Here is an 8,322-nt window from a genome sequence, read left to right on the forward strand (position 1 = left end):
TCTTCACTCGGTATTTTTATAAAAAGATTGTTTCTGCATATGTGCATGATTTACATAATTCCAGTTGTTGTTTGAACACTATTTTTTCACCATTTTTACAACTAGATTTGTACCTGGAGGTAAATCCAAGATTCAGAGTTTTCTTGATATTTTACAGCACACACCTCAGCCATGTGAATGTTACATTTAGTAGCCACTATGACATTGGTAAATATCTTCCAAAAATAGCAGGTAATACAAGTTAAGGCCATATAACACTAACCATTTTAACCAAATAACAACTACCAAAGACAGAGGCTCCATGCATCACACAGTCGTTGGCAACTGCCATTGCATTCCACGAGAAACATTTAACTCACCGCCATAGTTACACCAAAGTCTGAACTATAAAATGCAGCCACTCCTTTAGAGCTTCAACACGCAAAAAAAAAATCAAAATCAAAATCTTATTTCTAATGGCTTACAAAGCTTCTTCTTTACTTGTACTTGTTCTTTACTTCTTCTTCAGAGCTTCAACTACTTATAGAAGGCTGTAATGTTGCATTCTTGCTGTATTCAATCCTCGTCATTGGGAGACTCCTTGCTGCATTCTAATTGGTGCATTGTTGCTTTCATCAAAACTTTCTTTTTGCTGAAACACAATACACAGATAATACAGAATGATAATTTAGTTCAATCCAATGTTTGTCAATGATAATTAACTTCTAAATTCAACAGACATCTTAGAGTGAAAAAACAATGAAACTCAAAAGCTTGGAATTGGAAGCTCAAGACAGCCTGAAAAGCTGATACCGAAACAATTTGGAATATCTTCACTCAATTATCTTCACATAAGTATCCTACAGCACATATATAACTACTGTGGACTTTGAAGGACTTCAAAGCAGAGAATCAAGCTGCTTGCTTCCAATAGAGAATGAATAGCGATTATAAATTAAACAATTCTACATGAAATTTGTACCTATAAAATGTTCTGTATTTCCAAAATTATAACTGAAACAAATTAATAATGCAAGGAAAGAAATGTCTTGCAAACTTAGATAAAACATCCATCAAACAAGGCATTAACAGATTCTGGAGGCAAATCTACACTGAACGACTATTACGCGTAGGCCATGTTGTCTCCGTAATCTCAACGGCAGTAGCTGTAATTGTTGAGGTGAAAAGAAGGAACGAAGGGACGTGGGGAGGCATTGGGGATGCGAGACCTGGAGAAGAGAATAGAAGACTGTCGCGATGTGGGGAGGCAATGGGAATGCGAGACCGGAGAAGAGAAAACGGCAGTGGTGATGGTCAAGTAGAGTGGGGATTCAGAGATCTGAGAAGTGGATGGAAGGGGAAGGAAAAGAGGAAAATGTGGAAGCAAAAATGAAGAAATGAAAGAGCGTAGAAGAAAAACACAGAGCGTAGTAGGGTTTCATAATTTTCCGAATAACTAATACATTTTTTTTATTTATACATTTATTTTAAAATTAAATTAAGACAATTCTATTATAATTTAAACTTAAATGCTAATAAATAAATATAATGATAATAGAATGAAAATAGTAAAACATTTAAGATGGGTACAAGATAGATAAACTCTTATATTATTCTAATTTTGATATTCTTTTGATTTTCTTTCTAATTTTGTAACTTTAATATGGGTACAAGATAGATAAACTCTTATATTATTCGGAGAAAGATAATATTCTAATGTATTACAAATTATACTAAATATAAATTATACTATAATTGAACAAATAATTTACTCTTCATTTATTAGGTGTGTGAATATGTGAACCTGCATATCAGATCTGCAGGTACATATCCGCGACTGATCGGTTTAGATAATCAAACATAGCAATTAATATTTTCTTAATTATAATTTAGAGTTAAATACTAATGAATAAATATAACGAATACATATTGATGTTATCATTTTTATTTTTTATTTTTTTATATATATTAATCTTTTTTGTAAAAAATTATATTTTTAGGTTATTTTTAATTTATTTCTTTCTTTTAAACCTATTTTTTTCTATTTTTCTATCATGCACATAATAATGTTAATATGATCATAGGTATAACACAATTTAATTAGACAAAATCACAGAGATACTCGCGAACATTGAACAAGGGGATATGACACCAAAAATGAAGAAATAAATAAGAAACTAGCTTTTGTTATCGTAATAATCTAGCTATTTGAAGACTTGTTTTTGCCAAAGGAATTTAGAGAAAGTTGCTTTGTAAGGGAGAATATGTTATCTTCTTTAGTACCACTTGATTGCATTCCTATTTTCTTCTCTCCTGCTTTGGCAGTATTCTGCTGAAAATTAACAGACAACTTATTACAAAAGCTCAAGTAAATTTACCCAAAAGAAGTTGCTATAGCATGCAAATCAGGAACTAATAACTAATGTAGCAAGTCTAGGGGTGGAAAAAGGCCAGGCGGCCTGCCAGGGGCCTGCAGCCTGGCCTGTGTTTGGCCTGACCTGACCTGGCCTATTATAAAATAGGTACAGGCCCAGGCTCTTTTAAAAGCCTTAATACATTAATAGGCCAGGCCCAGGCTCACTAATTAGCCTTATAGGCCTGTCAGGCCTGTCTGGGCCTGTTAAAATATAATTAAATATATAAATAATTATTTATTATTAATAAAATTATGAGATATTTTAAATTTATTATATTTTATTATAAATATTTTTGTATATTTTAAATATGTTAAAAGTTTAAAATTTTTTACAAATATTAAATATATGACATATTACATATAACTATTTTTATTAAAAAATAATTTTTTAAATAATATTTTTATTTTTGTAAAAAAAAATTAGCAGGCCTTTTAACAGGCTTCAGGCCAGGCCAGACTGAATAACAGGCCAGGCCTAGTACTTTATAAAGAGCCTATAACAGACTGCAGGCCAGGCTCAGGCCAATCAACTGTATGACAGGCCAGGCCTGTTAAGAGCAAAGCCTGGCCTGGCCTGGCCTGTTTCCACCCCTAGTAGCAACATAGCATTACAAAATTACACCTGTCACCTCCCTCTTCTTCGAGATGCATGCATGTTGTATTCTAAACATGAGGTATTCTAGTCCAAATACTTATATCATAAATTTGCAAGAACTTTGAGATTTGGGCCTATTCATAAACATCAAAGATTCTAGTAGCTTCAAATTCTCATAGTCATATTCACATTACACGGGGTAAATTTACACAATGATTTATATTTCCACCCAGGGTATGTTAAATTTGATCACTCTTTAGCAAAAATGGAGGTGGTCGGGTAATTTAGCATCTTTAACTCTAATATCATTGTATTTTACTTGCATAATATGATTAAAACTTGGATAATAGAGATTTGTTATCAGTGATTTAGCATATTAAAATGAAGATTTAAACATTCTCAAAAAAAGTATGGAAAATCCATTGCAATAATCTAAATACAGCAAAGGAACCAAAATAGCACTCCACAACATGTTAAATTATGTGGAAAAGAAACTTTCTGTAGGACCTCTCATAAACCAACTAAAGTATTTAGCATATGGCAGGATGCATAAACATTTGCAAGACCAGTTATTATTTATTAACCACACACAAGCCCCATATTTAGCACACAATTAAAACAGTAAAAACAGAATACTAAATTGTATAAAAGAACAAAATTTCAATCACCAAAAGAGTATAAAGTCATACATAGGCAATAGATACATTCACAACTCACCACACATATCATTCTCTACCCCTCAACGTCCACTAAATTCCTCCCGAAAAAATACAAAACACCAATCCAAAACATATTAAGATGCATACATGTAAATCTAAATTATTATTAACATATAGTAATACTATTTCCACAAATTAATCAACAATGCATAACATCTTTAGTATGAACCCAAATTGAAAAAAGCTGATTCTACCCTAAATTGAAATAGGTAAAGACGGCAGCAACGAATAATATACACCTACCAGATAGGAAAGACCCAGAATGGAGGTGCGGCGCGTTGCGGCGACAACTCTTCACAGCGGTATCGGTGCGTCTTGCAGGCCTTTCCTTTGCTTCACCCCCTTTTGTCCTGTGTTCTTGGCAAGAACGAAAACAAACCCCCCAAAAATTGAAACCAAATCAAGAAGAAAAATCATGATGCGAACCAAATTAAAATCTGAAATGAAAAAAGAAATTTTCCCCAAATTGAAAAGGAGATTTTTAGACAAACCAAACACATTAACTAAAATCGAAACCGAACCAACAAGAAAAAGATTAGTGGGAACTAATTTCAATTCTGAAACCAAAAAGAAAACACAACAAAATTGAAGGAGGAATTTTTTACATACCAGTAATCTGAACCAAGAAGCTAAGCAGACCTAAGAATAGAACCAGAGGAAAGAGGGAGCAAATCGGCCATGGACCCACTGGCAAGGGAAGCACAATGCAGCCGGTACTGACGGGTAGAGGGGAACGTCAGCAACTATTCTAGCGCGGAGGTGTGTTTCTTGTTTCTGCTCCTTTTCTGTTTGTGCGAGGTAGAAAACAAATCCCAAATCTGATTCTTGACTATATATACCGAATCAAGAAGAAATACATCAATCTGAGCTAAATTGAAAAGTGAAACCAAGAAGAAAACTCAACCAAATTGAAAGAGGGATTAGCAAACCTAATGAAGTGGTGTGCGCAATCATGGAGGAAGGGCGGGGAAGTGGCTCAGTGATGGATACAACAATGGGGATGACGAGACTACTGGAATTGACGGAGGGGGAGCACCACGGCGGTGAGGATTCTAGAGAAGTGGTTTGCGCCCTTACACAATTGACTTCGCGAGAAAAAGGAAAAGAGAACGCGCTATATGAATGAAGCTCTTATGAAAGTGATTTCTAGTTTTCATTAGATTGCTACCAAGAGCGGAGAACGAGACTCAAGCTCTTACTAGGTGGGGTGGGTAGTGAAGGGGTAGGGTTTTTTTGGGGTTAGATTGAGAGATTGATGAGCCATTGAGATTGGGTTTGCCTTGACTTGGGCTTGGGTTAGCAAGAGTCTAGGGTTAGGTTTTTTCTTAAGGATTTAATTGTAATTTTATATTTTTATAAATTTAAATATGATTTGATTCAGATTATGTAAACCGATCGAATTGAATCGGATCTCATATTTATAATAAACTGATTTTATTTTGGTTTATTCAAAATATTTTATTGACCGGTTTAATATTTCGTCCAATAATAATGTGACACGCGTACTGTCTTTAAAAAAAGACGTTTTTGATGTGTTTATCAGAGTGGCCTCCAATGAAAAATTCTCTTAAAAAATATTTGTTGAATTATTACACCTTATATACTATGTACTCTTTATGTACTCTTACTAAAATAAATTACAATGATAAGCCTGTTATTGATAAAGAAATAATCTAAGTAACAAACAAATTTTATCGAATCAAATCTTATAACTACACGAGTTAAAACTTGAAAAGGATAGTTTTTTACCATTAAAAGCTTAGCACCTCGAAGTCATCGGAGGAGGCCACGATGGCTAGGTGGAGGCGAGGCCGGGAAAGATTGGCGGTGCGGCAACGAATACGAAGACCCTGAAGGTGCATCCATGTGGCCAAACACTCCACTTCCACTGACGTCACGTCGTAGGGCGCCGCAGCCTCATCATAGCTTGCTGCTGTTCTCAGATTGACACAGCAGCAGCTGCACGTTCTTGGGCCTGCAACAACTCTTGCTCCCTGCTGCAAGTCAGCAGCACCACCACCCAATGACCCATTATGCTGCATAGCTGGCCTAAAACGACGCGTGGTGTAGGCGTTGATGACATTCTTCTTTTTTTTTTTATTTTTTTCTGCGTACAATTCAATTCAATTCTGTTACTATTATTGTTTTTTTTCTTGAAATAAAGAATATAATTTGAAAGTCAAATTACCTAAATTGATGAACAAGGAAAAAAAAACTCATGTCTAAACTGTTCAAGCTGTGATGTTGATGGTTTGATGAACTAGAAGGGATTAAGAGAGGGAGAGAAATAAGTTCTTCTTATTGTTGAAGAGAATGAAAAATTCTCTTAGAAAATATTTGTTGAGTTATTACATCTTATATACTATGTACTCTTTATGTACTCTTACTAAAAAATAATTACAATGGTAAGTCTGTTATTGATAAAGAAATAATCTAGGTAACAAACAAAGTTATCGATCAAATCTTATAACTACACGAGTTTGTTGACAACATCATCAGGTTAAAACTTGAAAAGGATAGTTTTTTACCTTTCTATACACTCAGCAATACCAATCATCTTTGATATGGATCTATCTTGTATCTTACAACACTTATCATTGATTAACAGTTGATAATGTAAGTTTAAGGTTAACTTTGACACATATATTAGTTTAAAATTAAAAGAAGGAATGTATAAAACATTTTTTAGAAAAAAATTTTTAGAGAATGTGATTGTGTCAATGATGGTGCTAACAGTTTTGGTCCCATTTGGCAATATCACATTGATTGGAGCAATATTTTGAAAACTTACAAAATTTTCTAAGTCAAAAGTCACATGATCTTGGACCGAAATCAATGAATCGCAGAGTAATAGGGATTCAGATCTTCTTCCTTCCAACTCGTTGATCGGAACAGCTATGTTCACTAAGAAAGAATCTTGCGAAATAGTCTCTCATCAAACTCTATTGGATGAGTTTAAAGGAAGAGGTAAGAATGGGGAAAAGAAATGTCAAAAGAAAAATTAGGGATAGAAAGAAAATGGCAAAATTGGATTAATCTCAATTCACAACCTTTTTTTTAATTTGATTCACAGCTTGCTTGCTCTCCACGCTCACCACACAATGAAGAAAATCTCATGCCCTAAGTTGTTCAAGCTGTGATATTGATAGTTTGATGAACCAGAAGGGATTAAGAGAGGGAGAGAAATAAGTTCTTTTTATTGTTGAAGAGAATGAAAAATCTCCTTAAAAAATATTTGTTGAGTTATTACACCTTATATACTATGTACTCTTTATGTACTCTTACTAAAAAAAATAATTACAATGGTAAGCCTATTATTGATAAAGAAATAATCTAGGTAACAAACAAAAATATCGAATCAAATCTTATAACTACACGAGTTTGTTGACATCATCGAGTTAAAACTTAGAAAGGATAGTTTTTTACCATTAAAAGCTTAGCACCTCGAAGTGGTCGGAGGAAGCGACGATGGCAAGGTGGAGGCGAGGCCGGGGAAGGTTGGCGGGTGCGACAGCAAATACGAAGACTCTGAGACTGAAAGCGTTGGTGGTTGGAATTGCAACAATAAGAATTTAATCCTGTTGTACGCACTAGTCTTTTTTGTAAGAATTCACTCAAGATTCAAGAATGATCTTCTCTTTTAAAGGTTTGGAATAAATAAAAATAAATATTCATTTCAGAATTTTAAATTTTATATTTGTTTTATTTGTAAATAAATCAGATTAAAAGTAACTTGATTTTCAAAAAAATTTTACAATAGTTAATGAGTCGAATCATGAGCCAAGCTCAATTTTTGTGAGCCGAGCTTGAGTTTGGTCTAACTCATCTCAACTCGACTCACTTCTAGCCCTACTTCGAAGAGATATTTGAAATAGAAAAAATTCGCTTTATACCAAATTTGTTCTATTATATAAAAATTAAGTTTTTGTATTTAATGATAAAGCTAACATGGCATGTTTATGAGAGTTTTTCTTAATTTATTTCTTTTAACTTATTAAATACAATTCATTACGATCGATTAATTATGTCAATAAATTAATTTGATTAGATATTTAAGTCACACAATTTAATATTATGTATATCAATAAATTGAATATAATAAATACAAATTAATTTAGTTAAAAGTTCATTGTTTTATACTTTATAGTCTTATATATATAAATACGATAAAATAAAATTGTAAAAATAATCTTTTTAGGTTTAATTACTCTGTTGGTCTCTATAGTTTTGTGAAATTTTCAATTAGATCCCTATATTTTTTTCTTTTAATTGGGTCCCTGCACTAATTTTTTTTTTCAATTAGGTCCCTCTTAGAAGTAATTGGCTTAATTGTATAGGGACTCAACTAAAAATAAAAATTGGTGCAGGGACTCAAATAAAAGGAAAAAAAAGTATAGGGACTCAATTGAAAAAAAAAATTAGTGTATGGACCCAATTAAAAGGAAAAAAGTATAGGGACCTAATTGAAAATTTTGCGAAACTATAGGGACCAACAGAGTAATTAAACCATCTTTTTATCACTTTGAATATTTTAACTCTTTTTTTTTGTTTCTTTTTCTCTTTACGTGTAATTTTGTTTTGCTTAAATTTATTTATTTAATAAAAAAATATAC

At 32.9% G+C, this 8,322-nt stretch overlaps 1 long non-coding RNA gene across 5 annotated transcripts; it reads right to left on the reverse strand.

Moving 5' to 3' along the window:
- LOC107626433 lies at nucleotides 173–5,048 on the reverse strand. 5 transcript variants are annotated; one of them, XR_002358842.1, is made up of 5 exons: nucleotides 4,639–5,048; nucleotides 4,319–4,538; nucleotides 3,953–4,066; nucleotides 2,263–2,311; nucleotides 173–631 (listed from the first exon to the last, which is right to left on the reverse strand). It is a non-coding gene; the product is annotated as an uncharacterized LOC107626433 (long non-coding RNA). The 5 variants fall into 5 exon arrangements; XR_001617538.2 differs by having other exon boundaries at nucleotides 2,263–2,308; nucleotides 4,639–5,016; XR_001617539.2 differs by lacking the exon at nucleotides 2,263–2,311 and having other exon boundaries at nucleotides 4,639–5,005.

Source organism: Arachis ipaensis, chromosome B01, assembly GCF_000816755.2.
Source record: "Arachis ipaensis cultivar K30076 chromosome B01, Araip1.1, whole genome shotgun sequence".
Classification (NCBI taxonomy): Eukaryota; Viridiplantae; Streptophyta; class Magnoliopsida; order Fabales; family Fabaceae; genus Arachis; species Arachis ipaensis.